Source organism: Thunnus maccoyii, chromosome 23 (genome assembly GCF_910596095.1).
Source record: "Thunnus maccoyii chromosome 23, fThuMac1.1, whole genome shotgun sequence".
Taxonomy (NCBI): Eukaryota; Metazoa; Chordata; class Actinopteri; order Scombriformes; family Scombridae; genus Thunnus; species Thunnus maccoyii.
Window position 1 is genome coordinate 18,813,669 of NC_056555.1, and position 19,114 is coordinate 18,832,782.

General features: G+C 41.0%; 1 protein-coding gene across 14 annotated transcripts in view; it reads left to right on the plus strand.

Moving 5' to 3' along the window:
* Positions 1–19,114, plus strand: part of syt1a (synaptotagmin Ia) — a 204,509-nt gene that overhangs the window by 106,998 nt on the left and 78,397 nt on the right. The gene's annotated exons all lie outside the window — the stretch shown is intronic.

The following is a 19,114-nucleotide window of genomic DNA, read 5'->3' on the forward strand; positions in this document are numbered from 1 at the left end:
AAAGAGTGGAAACACTTTTCCGTCTTACTTGTTTGTTTTTCAGCTGTTTCTTTGCCCTCAAAGTTCCTGATATGAATAAAAAAGTGTTACAGCTATAATGTTTTCTCTTTAAGTAGACTTATTTTCCTCCTGGAGTTCCTAGAAAACTGGTCAGAATATTAGTGTGTAAGCAATTCTACATGTTTATAAGTGTGACCCGGCTTGATGTGGATGTAGAGCTGCTGATAGGATAGCATTGCATTAGTGACAGGCGGGGATAAGCAAGACTCCCACGGAGGGTTAGGCCGAGCTCCAGATCAACGGCTGCTCCTCGGGCTCAGCGTGGCATCGGTGGCAGCAGTGTAGCCAGTAGAGACGGTTATTCCCCTACAGAAGAGAGAGAAAAGCCACGCCGTATTTGGCAGTAGAGTATCTACGGTAAGATACTGTAGCATCCTAACACATGGCTTTCTTTCTTTGTCATTTAATGAGAAGTTACACTGTAATCGAATCACCGCACTGCCTTCCCTGCTGTTTGTCATTTCCCCTTTTGTCATCCCTTATCTCTCCTTCTCTCCCACTCCGTCCTCATTATCTCAGCCTCAACTGAAATGAACTAGTCGATCTCTCTTCCTCCCCATCCCTCCCTCCTACCACGCTGACGTACAGTAAACTTCCCTTTCCGATTAAACAAAGACAGACTAGGAGGCCAGAGGCTGAACAAAGCCTCTCTGTTCTAAATAACATTTGCACTCTTTTTTTTATTTCCTTCTTTCCTTCTCTCATTTAGAAACATGAAAGAGGTGAAGGTTGGTAGATTGTGGAGCTTCAAATACCCTAACATCTGTCTATTTGATTCCATTGTCTTGTGCTGAAACAAGCCATGAAAGCCAACACGTAGCTTCAGTCTTTTCAAACGCAAAACCAATTCAGCTGGATTTCAGTTCCATTTTGACTCCATTTTTCCACCACCTTCCAAATCCTTTATTCTCCAGCAAGGTCCAATAAATCCTATTCACATCCACTGTACCATTGTAGCTCCTTGAAAAATGGATTTGTATGTCCAATAGTGGAGCTGAACAGTCTGCTCACCTCTTACATTGAAGCCATTGTTACCATTCAATTTATGCGTAAAATCTCAAGTCATTTACAGGAGCTATTTAATCTACTTTGTTCTCTTTGAGGACAATTTAATCGTTTTTCTTGGAAAATATTGCAACCACTGGCGTTGTCATGTGATTCGACAACTGTTGTGCGTGCGTGTGTGTGTGTGTGTGTGATGTGTATCCATCTGTGAGATCTCCCATTGCATCAATAGTTAATGAGCGTCTCTGGCACACATTCACACACCCCATTCATACAGTGTTTTTGTTTATCTAACGGCTGTTCAGCATTGAGTGACATGTACTGTACTATACCATTATGAAGCTTAAACACAGCTCAGCCTGAGGTGGATTTGGATCCAGGCAATATGCTGACCTTCACACAACCTTGCAGTGTCACGGTGGGTGTTTGGCGAGTTATTAAGGCGTAGCAATATCTGAGAGTAATGACTTGTCTCATAAATCTAATAAGATGTGTTATGGAGCAAGGGAAAATGATACTTTTGACATTAAGTTGACATTTTCAGCAAAAAAAGAATGAATTTGTAAATCTACATTATTTTCCCGGTGTGTGTGTGTGGGTGTTGGTGTGTACAAGAGTTTTGACGGGATCACTCCATCCATGGAGGTTACAGCTTTCCTGCCCAGAGCGGCAGCCCCTTTCGGTCCACTGGATGCAGTCCGCTCTCTCTGTGACTCATTGCCTCATCCACTCTGATTGGCTGGCTTTTCTACTCCAGGGAAAGACAGGACGGAGAGAGGTTGGCCTCACATGAGCAGGGATCAGCCGTTCTTTTCACACAACATCCAACTGGATGCACATTCACAATGTGTTGATCTGAATTATAAAACACAGGCATGAAGGAAAGGGGTTGAAAGAACAGGAAATGCTTTTGATTGCTGAAAGGCAGCATACGTGCTGTCATTTGGTGTGTCAAAAATGCAACTGGCTGCCACAGACATTCAAACATGTGAGCAAAATGGGTATTACTGAGATCATACTTTTAGAGACAGGCAGTATTCCATTAAGTCCCAAACAGGCAGTTTTGTATCCATCTAAGGGATGTATTCAGGCTTCAATCCCCCCATCCCTTTGTAGATGACGCTGTCACATGTGACAGCTCTGAAGCAAACAGGGCGTGGAGCTCCCTGCCTGCTCTGCCTTGTTTGCCTCTTACAGACAGACAAGGTCCATGCCACTCCACCCATCCTGCCAGCAAAATTCATATTTTCTTCTCTGTGGGAAGAGCCTCTTTGCTCGGGCCATGCAGCGCTGTTTCAGAACCATGGACAGCGCTCCTGTGGAAACAAGTAGAAGAGTGTGAAATTTCAGCACCACCTCTTCTGGACAGCACCAACAGTCCACATAGTCGAGATGACAAAGGATCAGACAGGGAGGGAAGCTTTAGGGATGAAGGTAAAAATAATGAGACATACCGCAAGCTTACGATCTCAAAAAAGGGAAATGATAGAGGATATTGCCTTGTTTGTAAAAATGATTCATACGGTGATTAGATAATACACTGTGGGGAATGACAGATTTTACATTTTGGTTGCAGAAGGCACTGTTGCTGAGGAGCAGGCACAGTAGTGTTTGACTGTTTACTAGCCTTAATCTATTTGTTTTGTTTATTTACGAACCAACACTGACTGTCAGTTGAGTCTACGGGCAATAGTGCTCAGTAATTAACCAGGTAACCTGGCTAATGATATTACAACAGTTGCCAAATTGGCGAACGGCAAACCAGTAAAGCTTACAAACAGGATACATGCTGCTTCGCCACAGTGCATACAGTTCACAGTTCTGTGTTGGCTTGCAGTCAGGGATACTCACGATGTTCTTTCCTATAGCTTAATCTCCTAGTACTCTGTAGATCCATGATTTTAATAGCTAAAGTTCAGTCAATGAAGATATGCAGCACCAGTCAAAAGTTTGGATGCACTTTTCTCATTCAAGTGAATGGGAAGGTGGGCAGAGATTTTTTTGATTTGGTTTATTGACAACATTCACATATATTTATAAAAGTACAACGTATGCTTTGTCAGGGATAGAATGATAAAGCCGCAGGACTCATTTCCATTGTTGTCCCTGGTGTTTACGCAGTCTGCCATTCAATGTCTGACATTCAGATATATTAGAAAATAAGAACCAAAAAACTTGGCAGACAATGTACAGTCACACAAAAACGGAAATTTACTCTAAAAGAAAACAGTCTTGAGTTCAAGATGCAAATATCCAACTGTTCAACCAATACTTACTATTATAAACTTTCACACCTACAACATAAACAGTTAAGACTTGTCTGCTCTCTTTCAGTGGCTGTTATACCGGCAGTGTGTGAAAAACTGACTTTATGGAGTCATGTTTTGTTTAGTTACTTGCTTGTGTGGTGTATGATTTATGCACACAAATAAAAACAGCTATATCTAAGTAAAATGGCCTCTACTCCACCCCAACTGTACATTCAGCAATAGTTGGCAGACACAAATCTTGACATATCGTACAAGCATTTTTTTTTTCACCTCAGCTTTGCCCTGCTCAGCGTTAGTGTATCAAACCCAAGAAGAACGTTCTCTCCCATAGCAACATGCTTCATTTCACACTACAAATCATTGTGATTAATCTGCTATGGCTCTAATAAATGTGATGCATGAGTCAGTTATGGCATCGGCGATCCTTTTTATTCCTTTTAATGCATGGTTTTACTATGTATATACGTGCAAAGCATTTTAAAACCACAGCTTCATGATTCAGATTTATTGGTTAATCGAAAATTTAGTACACTTGTTGCTACAGTAACACGTGTGTGTTTGTGTGTTCGTCACTGGTTGCAAATCATCGACGTTCATGAATAAATTAATTGGTTGAATTAATTGTATTTTTACATCTTTTGTGTGATAACGGTGAACACAGTAAGAGGGGTGAGTAATCTTTCATGAAAATATATTACTTCTGTAAAGGCAGTTAGATGAAAGCTTACTGTAGTCTGCTCTCTGATCTGTAGTGATGGAGTTCACAGGAAACGTTAGACGTGGCCACTCAGAGCCTCATCGCCGCATTGATACACTGGTGAAGCTAGAAAGATAAGAGAGACTTCTATACATGCGTTTACCCTCACACATGCACACACCATGTCCACACAAATATGCATACATAAACTCAGCATGACATTGATTTTGTGCCTCGCTGCATGTCCTCCAAGTACAGAGGATCTCCAGCGCCCACCCCCCCCCCCCCCCCCCCACGCCCCCGCAGCCGACAGAAACAATAAAAGCAGCACAAGTCTTGCCCCAAGGCCTCTGTTATCACCAGTGGACAGCAAACCACCCGTCACTCCCCTCTCTCTCTCTCTCTCACTTCTGAAACCCCATACTCATGTCACCTAATTGAGACAGCTAATAACTAACCAGGGTCATTTGTATATGTACGCATTAGCATAATTGAATAGGCATGAGTTAAGTGTTTTCCACTGGTGTGTTAATAACGCAGTCCGGAAAAAAGGCGAACACACGTGTTACTGTGTCCGTTCGGCTCAACGCTGTCATGAACCTTGAGGCATTTATTCGTTCAGTCTCCTCCCCTTTCGCCCCGCATCACTGCTCTGCCTCGCCAACTGTCAACGGCGTAAAACGAAGGTGTGGTCATTTTTCTCTATGAGATGTCCTTGTCTCTGTAGGTTATGTGTTAGCTAGAGCTGGGAACATTGCCACTGCAAGTTAATTTTCTTGTGTCAAACAGGCGAGGCTGGGGAGAGTTCACATAGGTGCTTTTCCCTTCTGACCTGACCACGGAAGCCACCGCCACCGCTGGAAGGTAGTCCGTTCATCTTGAAGTCATCCAAATCCCATCAATAAACCCACCTAGTAGCACAGAAGCCCTGATGTCGGGCAGCAGAAACATTGACGGCAGAAGGTGGGGTACATGAGGAGAGAGGTGATATCAATTGGGCAGAAAGGGATGAAGGAAGACGGATTGGGATGGAGTAAGAATATATTTTCCATGTCGGTATGCTGCAGCCGTTGTCCTTGTCACTGCGCTGTGTAAATCAGTGTGCTGTCTGCTGTGATCTGAGCGGGAAAAAAAAGAGCTACTTTTTTATCACTACATCTCTGACTCCGCAGAAGGCTGAATATTCACCAGAGACCTCTATTTACAGAGAGGGAAGAGGACAAAGCTGACAGCACCATGAAAGTGAAGTTCTTTTCAGCACAGGTTACTGAAAAGTAAAAGGAAACTGGAGAGTAGCACACCTCAAACATGTTTAATTGTTGCATAGCAACAACCCACTGGTTTTCTGTTGTTGAAGCACCAAGCGATGTGTTTGACAGAATGCAGAATGAGGATAATGGGTGGGAATAAAATGAATAAATGTATTTTAGAACTCTCTGTCATTTGAACAAGTTCAACAAGTTGGAACAAGTTCAACAAGTTGGTGGGTTGGACAGATGTTGGATGATGGACTATTTTGTTTCGTGGTAATAAAATATCAGACACCATAAATCATCCAATCTCTTGTTTCTCATCACCTGGGTTGTTGTTCTTTGATCTGGGTGTCAGCTTCAAAGTCAGTGTTTGAAAAGTTTAAGCTTTAAAGGGAAAATTCACCGCTGTGAATATGATGATTTCTTAAAACTTGGTCACCTATGTAGTAGAAATGTGCAATTATTTTTGAATTTGGTGCCCTATGACTTGTAGGTTTGCCGTGGTAGTCAGGGTTAATGATGTTATACGATGTTCAGGCATATACCGATTACATTACTTGCCTGCCACCACCATCGTCATTTTGCTTTTTTTAAATAGAAATAAAACCCATTTAGTTCATTTTCGCGTATCAGCGCCCGCGTTCATTAAATGCATCTGTGTGCGTCACAGACCGGCTGTACATGGAGGACGACCCGCTGGCAGCAGCCCGAAGCCCACCATAACTAACTCTTAAGTAAGGGGTTAAAGATCAAAGTAATAGCTCTACAGATATTGAGCGTCATTGATGAAGATCTCATCTTGTAAAATGTCCGGTGTAACCGATAACACCGGTGTTGTCATGAGTTTATTAATCAGTGGGAAAATTTGTGTCTGATTCCACAGCACTATATTCGGCCTCCTAAGTTGTAATAGTTGCGGAACATCTCTGCTCCGACATTATATTGTAAAACTAGTTGTTTGTGTAAGTGTTAGTGTTTGTTAGGAATCACAGAGAAACTCAGCAGCTGAAGTAAAGCTGCGGCTGTAACGTCGCTCCGGTGGTCGCTTCCTCTTCAAAACCCTGTTGTGTCTGATTCAACAGCACGATATTCGTCCTTGAATCATGAAACTAGTTCTCCTCCAAATATACTGTTATTTAAAAGTATTTCGTCGTATGATATTTTAGTGTCTGCTTTTCCCTATCACTAGCATCACACGGTAGACGGGAGTGTTTTGGGAGACCCACATTTTACCGTCCTTGAAGGCACCACTACAGACAATGTGAAACATAGTTTGCAGTCCAAGGCAGATCTACAAAGTCACGGATGATGCATTTTGCAACACTCGCCTGACTTCTGCTGGCAAATGAGCAGGGAGCTCTGTTTGCAGGCAATATGGAGGGACATTAAACATTGTTCATTTGCATATACTACCCACATTGTAATGATGGTTAAAAATTGGCAAAGTTTTCCTTAAAACAATATCAAAGCTCACAGTAATGGAGAGGCAGCCATATAATTTCTTGGGTCAGAAATATTATCATCAGAAAATCCTGAATATTGATATGATGAGGGCAAAGTGCAAATTTTATTGTTATAAAACAGGAAAAACAAGCTGGGATGAATTCTTAACAAGCCTTGTATCAGTCATGTATCACTCAAGTCTTTTTTTTTATCGTAGTCTTTTTCAAAATGAACACCCTCATAACATAATCCAGGTACATCATACAGCATGTAAAACCTTGAAAATCTCCCTACTTTCAAAGCAGTCAGGCAATCCAACATTATAATAAATTCTTAAAAACCTTTAATGCTTCGTGAAGGTCTAACTATTAAAACTTGTCCATTGGTTTTAATGTAGTCACAGCACTAACTCCAAAAGGTGTGTGGGTGTTATTTTAAATTAAAGCAGCATATAAATGCTTGTTTAAACTCATCTATCTCATAATATTTCTATCTTATTTTATTATTTTCACATCTTTAATCGGTTCAAATACATACATCATATTCTCTTTTGTAAAATATCATTTACATGTAGATGAGGGAAAGTATTACCCACAGTTTTCAGGATGTGGCTGGCTAAAGAAAATTCAGATGCTGTGTGGAGACTACTGACCTTGTCCCACCTGAAAGGCCCCTGTTACTAAGTACAGTGTTTGTTGACTTTCCTTCTTGGTGAACTAAAACCAACTTTTAGAGCCTCCTCTGTTGACCAGCGTCTTTTTCACACTGCCAACCAATGAACAACAACGAGGACAAAACACTTCTGTCTTCGGATTTCCAGTGGTGACCCTTTCTGTTTACAAGGGTCATCGGTTCTCTCCGTAACCTTCCGGTCACTCCCGGTTAACTGCAATTAAAAGATCTATCACGTTAAAAGGCTGTCACAGAAAGGAAAAAGCCAGGAGGTTATCTTCAAATCAGGCATTTTCTCCAAACCCTGTCCTTTGATGCATCGACATGCCCTGAAGGAGAGTAGGCTGTGGTAAATGGAGGGTAATCACTGATCTTAGATGTCCACTTGGGAGTACATTATCAGCTACCCCATCGTTGGGATGCACTGTGGGAGAAACAGATCCCATTACAGATGTGTCTTACAGGGCTTACAGTCTTGACATGAATACACATCCGTGTAAATGAACGCCTTTTTCATGTGCAGAATTTTGATTTATGTCATCGTGATTGCAAAGGCTGAGGAGGGAAAAAAGGCAGCGTCGCGGATACAGTCGAGCTTTTCAAGTTTCTTCCTCTTCCCGCTGAGTGAAGAAGTAAAGAGAAGGTCATGCAAAAAGGCTTCTGTTCAAGCGTAAATTCACCTTTTCCGCGGATTCGTTTGGCAAAGACTTGCACAAAGGCTTGGTTTGAAAAAGCCTGTAAGAAAAGGCAATCAGTGCCTTTCAGTTTCCTTTGGAGAAGTACCCCCGCTGTCTCCAAAACACATGCACATTGTTATGAGTTTCAGTCAGCCGGGAGGAAGTGAGCACACAGGCAAAAGTGAAATGTTTAGGCAGTACGAGAATAATTCCTCCTCACTTTTTTCTTCTTCCTTTTTTTTTTTTATCTGTCGCAATCTAATGTCTACACCTGATTTCGCATCACTTGTTCTCATATCAGAAGGTAACAAGAGGAGAAAGGTGAAGGTGTGTGTATGTGTGTAGGAGGAAGAAAGATATAGCAATGTGTGAGATCACTGTGATTAACAGCAGCACACTGAGCTGATGCATTATTCATCCGTCGTCACCTTCACCCACTGCCAAAAGTCGTGACTGAATTTTTGGGGGGGAATGCGTTGTTCCTGAAATTTGCAGCCAAATGAACAAAATCTGCCCTTCCATGTCTGAGTCTATTACATTAGACCACCTCGGCGTGAAGACTATACATCACATATCATGTTAAACAGCCTCTATCAACCCTGTCAAGCATGTTTGCTTGTGAGAGGAAAGTTAAAGTTAAAATCCCAGGAAGTTTATTAGCATTTTACTCTTTTAGAACAAGAGACTTTGTTGAATTAAAAATATATCGGTAACCTATTAGGAAAGTATCCTCCACAAAGTGTAAATCAATTCTTTCTCTCTTCTACTTAGCCAGCCTCCCTCTCTTTCTCTCTCTGTGCTAGAACTGTCAGTATAAATAACCTCTCTGGCTCCTGATATGATAAACCCCCTGGAGAAACAAATTACCCAGGATGCACAAGAGAGGCCATGGTCCTCGCAGAGAACGAGCTGCTGGATTATAGTGGCTTGAATTTGACATTCACTGAATACGCAGTGCTAATTTACCGTTTCCACCAATAGTCAACGCGTGGTCAGAGTTCACCCTCCCAGGACTAAAATGTCTTTAGGGAGCGAGTGCAGGGGCCAAGATAACCTGTTTTACTTCTTTTACAGGGTAAGTCACACCACTTTTAGTTTGGTCGGTGTCTGGGGCTGCAGGCTTGTGTTTTGCAGTTTGTTGCATCATCCCAAAGCAGAAACTTTTCTGTGGGTACAAGTTTGTTTTAATGTCTTCTTTTATATATAATATCTAGATACTAGTACTCTGATTATCCTGATTACATCTCTCATCTCCTCTGCTGACTAATGATCTCAGTTAGTGCTGAAACAATTTGTCACATTATACATAAGATAGTTCAACAATACTCACTGGACCACCAAAAGTACATTAATCCATGTCTGAAAGTAGTTCCCAATACACCAGAAATACACCTATTTGACTGACATTTGCTAAAAACAACAGTGCCTAACTGTTTTAAGAAATTATTGAACTTTTTAAAAAAATAAAAATATATATTCATGACCCATTTTGAAAGATTTACATCATCTAGATGACAGAGTAGAGTTGGGGCTGAGAGCCACGGACAGGGAAACAAAGTCATAAAATATTGAGAAACAGAATAACACATCATTGGTTTCAGTCTTGTTATGAGAAGTCTACTCTTGAAGATTATTTTTCTATCATAGGCAGTAATCACAAGTCACCGTTGCGTGATATCTTTTTAACAGAGTTCTTCTATCCACTAATTATTTTCTGTGGGAGGTAAAGAGATAGAGTATTAATATTTGTTTATCACTATAGTACAAATTGTTATTATGTCCAATCTCCAAAATGTCCAGTAGATGGAAATTGCTACAAGTTATTGCATACTAATTTACATGTGATTACAATCTTCAAATTTGTTTTGCAAACAATCATCGAAAGTGTGCATGTATCATAAGTGACACGGGGGAAAAAATTAATACAACATTGACACTGACAAGAAAAAACAATGGAGGTCAGTGTTTACAGCGGCTCTGTAATTGAAAACAAAATGTGATGTCAGTCACATTATTCTTTCCATGTTTACTCCGTCTGGACAAGAGGAGGAAAGTGTTGGTGGGGCCGGAGCTGAAGGTTTAAGAGCTTTTAGTGAGCTGAATTATGCCCTCGAGGCACTTTTTTTTTCCTGCGACCAGCAGTCAGATCAGTGACAATGTCTAACCTCAGCTTCTCTCCTGCACACCTCTCCCACCCCACCTGCCTTTTCCCCATCAATCAATCCAGCCTAGCATCATGCTCTAGTAAGCTTGACTGGCACTAAGGAGGGAATCTAGTCTTAGAGCGCACTGTGTGGTGCTAGCCAGATCATATGCTTACATATCTACACATTTCTGTATTCTTTTATCTGCCTCTACAAGGAATGTTACTCAAAATGGCAGTAAACCGCTCAGTATCATACGCCTACACTGAAATGCTAGATGATAGCCGCTCTGTGATTATCAGAGATTTATCTCTTCCTACGACTTGCTTTTATCAGCTCCTGCTCTTTCTCAAGGCCGCGAAACCAGTCACTCCTGCCGGTCAAGGACCTTCCTTGTCGGGTCATTTGGCTCTTAAATTGCCCGGCTCTTCTGTGCTTCTAATGCTCACCAGGCACCCCTGTATTGATCCCTCCATTGATCCTATTCAACTGGGCCTATGTGTTTGTCCCTGAGCATACAGAAAATATGCTATCATGTCTGTGTGCACATTATTATACCACTCACACAGTGTCTGAGTTGCATCCTCCTTTGTGTCAGCATGATGAGTGGTGACAGCGCTCGGAGTCATGTCTTTTGTTGTATGTACGGGCATATTGTGCACTGTTGTGTTTACCAGAGTGAGTTGGGGGCTGTTTGTGGCCCCAAGACAGCGCTGCGCAAGGCGGGTGGGGTCGAGGGTTCAGGGTCGACCCTGAGCTGTGTTTCCACACCACATGACGGAATATCACACTCCACAGAATGAATGACGAGGACATTAACAGCCCCTCTAAAGATGCACAATTTTGTGTTTTTTCTGTGTCCGTTATTTACCAGTAAGACACATTTCTGTCTCTGCTCACTGTTGGTGGATGACGAGGCAATAATGGATTTCTGTGTCCATATTTTTTTTTTTTTCAAGCAGGTGGTCATTAAATATTCTGATGACATAGTGTGGAATCTAAACTGGATAATTTTCAGGCATAGTGTGATAATTTCAATTAATGAAGCAGGAATGTCTGGAGAGGGTAATGAACAGGATGGCCTTTCTAATTCATAAACTGGTATAAATTGGAGCTGCAGCAGGCTCTAATTAAGTCTGAAGTCACACTAATAGTATTAATAGTAAACTGTTTTGTCAAGGAAATGCAAAAAAGCAAGAAAAGAAAGGCAGGGCAGATGTGATTTGAAAAGATACCCGACAAGAAGAAGATTAAGAGATGGGACAAAGATAAAGTTTTCACTCTTCAGGAGGTTTGGTTAAAAGATAAGCTTTTTTGCAGTATGGGCTCGCAGATGGCTGTCTTCTCCTGGCGTGGTCAAGATACTCTGTCTTGATTTATCTTTCTTTCTAGATGACTCTGTCTTCCACATGCATGAAGCCCAGTCTTAACTTGCCTTATTGACATGTGATATAGTAGAATCTAATATCACAATGTTTATGAGAGTATTTTTCCAATCTTGATAGACATATATGGCACATATGTGCAAAATTACATGTAAAGTAATCAAACTAATGATAAATGTAATGAACTTTGCTCCATAGTTGAGCTTTACATCAGACTAAGGCTGCAACCAACCATTATTTCCATTATGGAGTAATCTACTGTTTATTTTGTTTATTCATTAATTAGTCGTTTGGTCTATAAAGTGACAGAAAATAGTGAAAAACACCCAGAGCACAAGATGACATCTTCAAATTGCTTTTATTTGTCCAAACAGTCCAAAGATATTCTGTTGACTTGTCATAGAAAACTTGGACTTGACAAATATTCATATTTGAGAAGTTAGAACAAGTTATTTTTTTTGCTTAAAAAATTGCTTAAACAATTAATTGCTTATCAGAATGGTTGCACAATAATTTTCTGTAAACTAATCGATAAATGATCATATCATGAGCACAGGTTGTCATTTGTCATTTCGATTGGTTGACAAGTTTCAAGAAGGCGGGTCTTGTCTAATATGAGCCAATCAGAGCACAGAAGCCAAGAAACAGAGACTAGTGATATGGACGCATGAGAGTGGCGTGTTGCAGATAATATTAGAGAGCAACTTTTCGTTAAGATCGTGATGGACAATGGATGATAACAGCCATCCCTGATTGAGTATTTTATTTGTTTTTGCCTGAGTTTATTTGTTAATCTGAATTAACTGAAACCAACACCAAGAAGCGAGTGAGCGACGCCGTGGGGGGACAAATGGAGCGACAGTCGAACTCGCCGGCGTCCAGGTAAGACTCGCATCCTTTATCGTCGTTGGCAACCGAGGCATTCAGTTCATGTTGAGGCCTGTTGGTAGCTGGTACATCCAAAAGGCTTAGTGGTAATTAAATGCCCCGGATTAAACAACAAATCACTTTACCTGTACTACCTGCGCCATGACAGTCACATATACAAAACCTTCAATAGCTCACTAGTTTAAGCTTTTTTTTGTTTTTATGTAAAAGTAGCTTGAACTTTGGACACAAGAATTTTGAAAAATGATAACACAATATAGATACAATCCCACTGAAAATCGATAAATGATAACACTAAATTATCACCCTGCCTTACAGTTATATGCTGGAGTTGTTGCTGTCTATACAATGAGGCAAATATCAAAAGTAAATGCCACGTTTGTGAAAAAAAGTACTTGTCCATGCAAGCGTGTGTTTGCAGCTGTTTGTATGTTCTCTAATTTGGACAAAATATGCTCAGTTGGAAGCAGTTGACATGAGCTTGAAAAAGGTACCCTAACATGAATCTGTTTTGAATCAGTCCTACAGTATGTCCTTATTGCAACAGCTGTTACAGCCTGTTCTATCCCAACTGTTCCAAAGAGACATTAAGTGCAACGCACAAAAAAATGATCAAAAAAATGTCTGGCAAGCTGTTATTTGCACCTGCAGGCTGCTAGAAAGAGAAGAGAATTTAGATTGCATCAACATTTTGATAACCCTTTACGTGAGGTATGTTATTAATTACAATTTACAGATTCAGAGTGCATAAAAGCCTAGATAAATGTCCTTTAAACTGGTTTTAGATAAATACCAGAAAATTACATTCAGTTTAGTATGTCATTAACTGTAAAGTGCCATTAATTATAAACCTGAGAAAATATCTATTAATTCCATCACAACATGAGAGTACAGATTAATCATCGGTGATCAGTAGCAGCTGTACCTTTTGAATATGGGATATTTGATTTTTTTTTTGTGTGTGTTAAGGCATGCAAAAATTACAAGAAAGTGTGTGACAGAGCAATGTTTCTACAGGTTCTTATCACAAATGCAGCCTATAAACTCAGAGTATGGCCAGTTGCTCAAGAACGTGCTTAATATGAAAGACAGACTTTGTCACATCTTTATTTTAAGGGAGCTGAATTTTCACACTAATTCCCAATGTTCTAGGATGTGTAAGGGATGGCTTAACACCATGCACCATCCTTGGTTTCCATGACGACTGTGATCCCTGTATGATAATCGGATTCCCACTATAGCTGTGAAAACACTCATTCCTGCCTGATCCAAGAAAATTATAACATGAAACCGCAGTGAGGAATTTGCCTGCGTGACGATAAACAGCCAGAGTGAAGAAGATGCTTTGTAGCTGAGCCAGCCTACAGGGTCGGGTCTATGGCGAGTCTATTCATAACTGCAGCAGCAAGGTAGACCACAAAAGCTATAGTATGTGCAGTATGGCAGAGGAGCTAAGCCATTTACTAAACGAGAATGACAGAACAGGTATTAGCCGTCGTGGCTGAACAATTTTGTTTTTATATGTGTGCACTTTGGTATTAGAGGGAGAAAAGCTTTAAGAGTAAAAAGAAGAGCATTAATGACTCACCTGCTTTTCACATTACTTACTGGAAGATGAAGAAGCACAAGAAGCCATTTGTTGTGTGGTTTTGTGTGGCCAGCATGTATTTCTTTTAGCCCTTTTTCTTCAAGCCCTCCTTAGATTGTTGCCTGTTACAGTATCTGGTCCAATTCGTGTTGACTTAATACAAATGAACCAAGAGATGTAAACATGAAGTCATATGGACTGACAGATAACTCAGCGGTTGGACCCCATATGGGGAAATCAAATTCCAGTAACTGACAGCAAGTCATGCGGCACTTTACTGTGCCTTATTTTCTTTATGTTCTCTGGTGTGTCACAAGAGCTTACAAAGAAATAGCTGATAATGAGACTGCAACTGAAATTCATTTTATGTACAGTGTAATGTTGACCAGGTAGAAACTGGATGTTGTTTTTTACTGCAACATGATGGAGAGAGATATTTACTGTGGTCACTATGTTTCACTTTAAGAACTGCCAAAAATACACGCAGTGGGACACAAGAACAACACACTAAATGATAAGCATAAATACAACATATATATATATATATATACAGATTGCTTCCTTAGCAGTTCATGTTTAGCAGATGAATTTAATAGTACTTTGGCTTTTAAATTCATTCTAAAATCACACGTCTGTATGCGACAAATCCTGTGGTCGGCCAGTTTAGCTTTCACACCAACAAATAGCCCCAGAGTCCACTTGGAAGCATACCAAGCCCCTCGTCTTCAGGCAGTCTCTTTCCAGTTTTGTTGTCTGCTCGTTTTAACTAAACCAAACAGGTTAGGTGTGAAAGCACCCTGAAATCTTTTGTGCCGAGAGAAACCTGGCTAAAAAGGGCTGCATAAAAGTGGAAACAAAAGATAAACAGAGCATGAGCACACTACACAAAAGAGCATATAATCCACTTAAGGTACACAGACAGGAAGTTGATTAGTTTTGCATAACCTGAGAAGCAAGATCGCCATTGTTGTCCAGGAGATTAATAAGTGACTGAATAACAACCACCACACTCAGTTCTGTAGTTTTAATTGCATCCATTTTAGTTTCCAGGCAGTAGGGGGTTTTCTGAGAGGAAAGGGTTGACTGCATGAATTCTTTTCATTGGCGCAGTCTTAGCCTTTTAAATTTATCTCCAGCTCATAGTATGACAACTATAGATCCCCTCTCCTTTGCACAAGACAAATGACCTTATTACCACAGGGGACCATTCAAAATAGGATCATGTAATGCATGGCAAACCGCTTCTGAGAAAATACAGACCTGTTCTGTGAAGCGCACACTGTTTCTCAGGGAAACCATCAAAAGCACATTTTAGAGACCAAACGAGTTTCAGAGCTTGTTTGGGCTTTCAACACACATCAAGAGGATCAGCCAGAAGCACTGGTGGACTAAGCAGCAGTGTCAGTTTCTGTATAATTCAATACAGTCCAGACGTTTGTAAAAGAGCACCTTCTACCGCGGATGATTTGCTGCTGAGGACACATTTGTTTCACCATAATGAAGTTTTTCTGTGTACTGGAGATGTGCCTGGAGGGCAGCACTTGGTTTCTGGTTTACCGTGTGTTTTTGTATGTGTGTGTGTCTGTGTGCATGGGCTTTTTCCCCCCCTGTGTTGTCATAGCACTAAGAGTGCAGGAGAGATAGGCCAGGCACACAGTGTTCTCCCTTGTGGGAAATTAGTGTCCGCATGCATAATTACAGGATAGGATAGGATGCCCGTGATTCATTTTCCTCGGCTATGTACATAAAGCCCTGAAGCCCTCTACATTATCTACAGATCACTATAACTTTCCTTGTTAAGTAATTCATGTTTGCAGCTGCGTGTTAGTGACAGTGTTTGATGCTGTGAAACAGTGTGAGGATCCAAATGGTAGGATACCAGGTGAAGCTGCCTCGTTCTGTTAACAATCAATCTCAAGCAATTTGAGGTGACGTTGCCATCACATTGACCCTGCTGCTCCAAAGGTCACAGCTGTTATAGTCCTTTTAAAAAGTGAAATTCATTGATTTGGTTACGGACAGATCTGCTGAGAACAGTAGGGACTAATGAGCCCAACATGCATTAGTGTCCAATCACAAACCATCAAGCCTGATTCATAATGGCAGACCTCAGTAGCATGACTGATAGGCTAATAGACCAATCATATTTGTGTCAATCATCCAAAATAGGCTTGCTCTTTACAGTGGATTCAATTGATTTGCATAAACATCACTGTTTGCGAACTGTTGCTCTGTTTTTGCAAACTGGGGTAGTTTCTTTTCTTTATCAAAAATAAACAGTATAATTTAACATATAGAGTAGATCTACAGTGCATCTACCATATATAACAAGTTGCACAAGGGAAAAGTAAAAAAACAACAACACATTTTTATCAGACTAAATCACAAAGTGGGTTTCCCAAGAGAAAAAAAAAAACATTTCCAGTAATTGAGATACCCTGAAGGGTAGAAAGATAAATCTGAAGAGTCGCTAGATGACAAACAAGATAGCAAAAGTGAAGCAGAAACCTATTTCTATGACACACATTGTTGTATACTGGATAGGTTTACCTCTCCAGGCCTTTAAATATATTCAAATGAAACAACCTGAGAATGTAAGACTCATTATTTGCTCATAGCTCCTAGACATATACAACCCACATGCGTTTCTTTTCATGTAATGAGCCGGAAAGGTTGGGAAAACCTGCTGTGTGTTGTTAGAGATCATATTTAATAGTTCCTTTTTTGCTGCAATCATAGGCGGCGCCAGAGATTTTTTCTTGCTGGGGCTTGTTCAGGGCTTAATTATTTATTGGTGGGGTTGCAACATTTGTGGTAAGTACATGAATACATAAGGCAAGGTGGAGACATGTGGGATTGGAAAGCTAATTTCAAGTACCAATGTGTTTATTGCAAATACAAACACCAACAACAACCAAACACATTTTGTAAAGTAAAATTAATAACAATATTCAGCACTGTGATAGAACTGGTACATAGGCAGGCAAATGCAGAAATAAACAGCAGTCAGCTGTTAGACTGGATCAATGGAGAAACAGCAGCTAAATAAAGGAAACTAGACAGGATTTTGTTTTTTTTGTCAAATATCTGGTCATTTTTATTGGTAGGGCTACGGTCTGCTGGGGCTTTTGTAGTTCTAGTTGGGGCCATAGCCTTGCAGAGTTTCAGGATGTAGCTTAAAGATCCACTCCAGACAGATATACAGATCATGCATCAGTGTCTTTACAGGCCATAAGCTTTGTCCGAGATTGACTTTTTACCTAGTTTTAAGTCACATATTTATGATACACTCTTTAGATTTTGGTTGTTTTTAACTTTATCTTTTAACTGGATAAAGGATTTTAGTCATTGGACGTGGAGTTCAAGTTGTTTTCAAGAACTGTTCATAGCAGTGAGAACGCGACTCAGCTTTCAGCTGCTCTGGTTGGCCTCTGCTCACCAAACAGTGCTGGATAAACACTGTTTTTTAATTTAAGACTGCTGGTCTTGACCACTGGGTCCACTTGTCTGGGAGAGGAGGTATGGTTCGACTTATATTGAAAAACCTCCTGAACTGGCGCTGTTTTTAAGTCTACTTTCCGCTGTGGGCTGCCGTTGTGGAGCCCTGGCGGGTAAGTCTTGCCCTGTGTCACTTCCTGCTTGCTTACTACACCAAAGACAGTAGCATTTACCCCTGTCATGACTCCTTTTACTGGCCATAGCTGTTTCCCTTTCCCCAGTGACCACCCCCAGACCCTATAAGTCATGCCTCCATGCACCTCACCATCTGGATGTGACAGCTGTCTCTGCCTGACCCAGAAAATCTTAGAGTTGGAAGGGAGAATATCCATCCTACACCAGATCAATGATCAAGAACGGATCCTTGACTCTTTGATTGCCAAGGGCCCCACTGTCACCACCACAACCAAGGCCCTAGTTAGCTCCACTCCTAGCCAGAAGGAGCCATGGACTGCTGCCTGTAAGGGGAAACATGGTTGTCCCCATCCGCCTCCAGCCCTCCAGCTAACCAAATTTTCCATCTCGGACGACCCTCTGTCTCTGGAGTCTTATCACCGCCTCCACTCTCCACAGCTGTGTCCAAGCAGTCCGTCTCTCCTGTTGACTGTTGCTCTCAACAGCAAGCCCCCTCTTGACGACTCAGGAGGAGAACATTGAACCTCCTCCTGGTCTAGCGCAGCAGTCCATACCACCAGCTGGGGTTTCGAGCCCTCCAGTCAGCCTACAACCTTAATCTTAGGTGATTCAATAATTAAAAATGTCAGGGTGAGATCAACAGGGTGATCAGGATTTCGATAACTCAACTCTCGCAAGATTTCAGAACAAGACTTCTCCTTAAGGGAAACTTGATTAGACACAATAACAAACAGGCCAGATCAAGTGAAAGGTAACGAAACATGTTTTATTTCTCTGTAGGGTCCTTTCCATAATGATGTCAGACACTTACAATAACAATCTGAGCCTGTCAGTGGCAAAAAGAAGCACTTTTAGTGGATGTACATTGACGGTGCACAGTTGCCCGTCAGATTACATTGCAGCCCATTTCGTGGCTTCCGGCTGCAAGTCCTTTGCTCAATACAAGACCAGTTTCAAAAATCGTTGTCCCTCATTAGTCACTTAGACACAAAAAGATGGGAAAATAGGGTCCAGGTTGAAAAATACCGAAAATTCCCTTTAAGTAACTACAGACCAATCTCCAAATTGTCTTTTTCAACTAACATTTTGAAGAAAGTAATTTAATTTCATTTGACACAGTTGATCTTGGTATCCTACATCGCTTGGGGCTTAAGGCCACGGCTCTCAGATTATTACACTCATACCTCTCCAACAGAACTTGGGTAACTCTTCTTCCTTGATGGCTCAGTTGAGTTGCGGTGTCCCTCAAGGTTTTGTTCTTGTCCCCCTTCTGTTCTCCATATACATGCTGCCTCTCAACCATGTTATTCAGAATCATGATGTGCTTTACCATTTTTATGCTGATGACACTCAGTTGTATTTGCCATTAAAACCCACAGATCCTAGCAGTTTAGCAGAT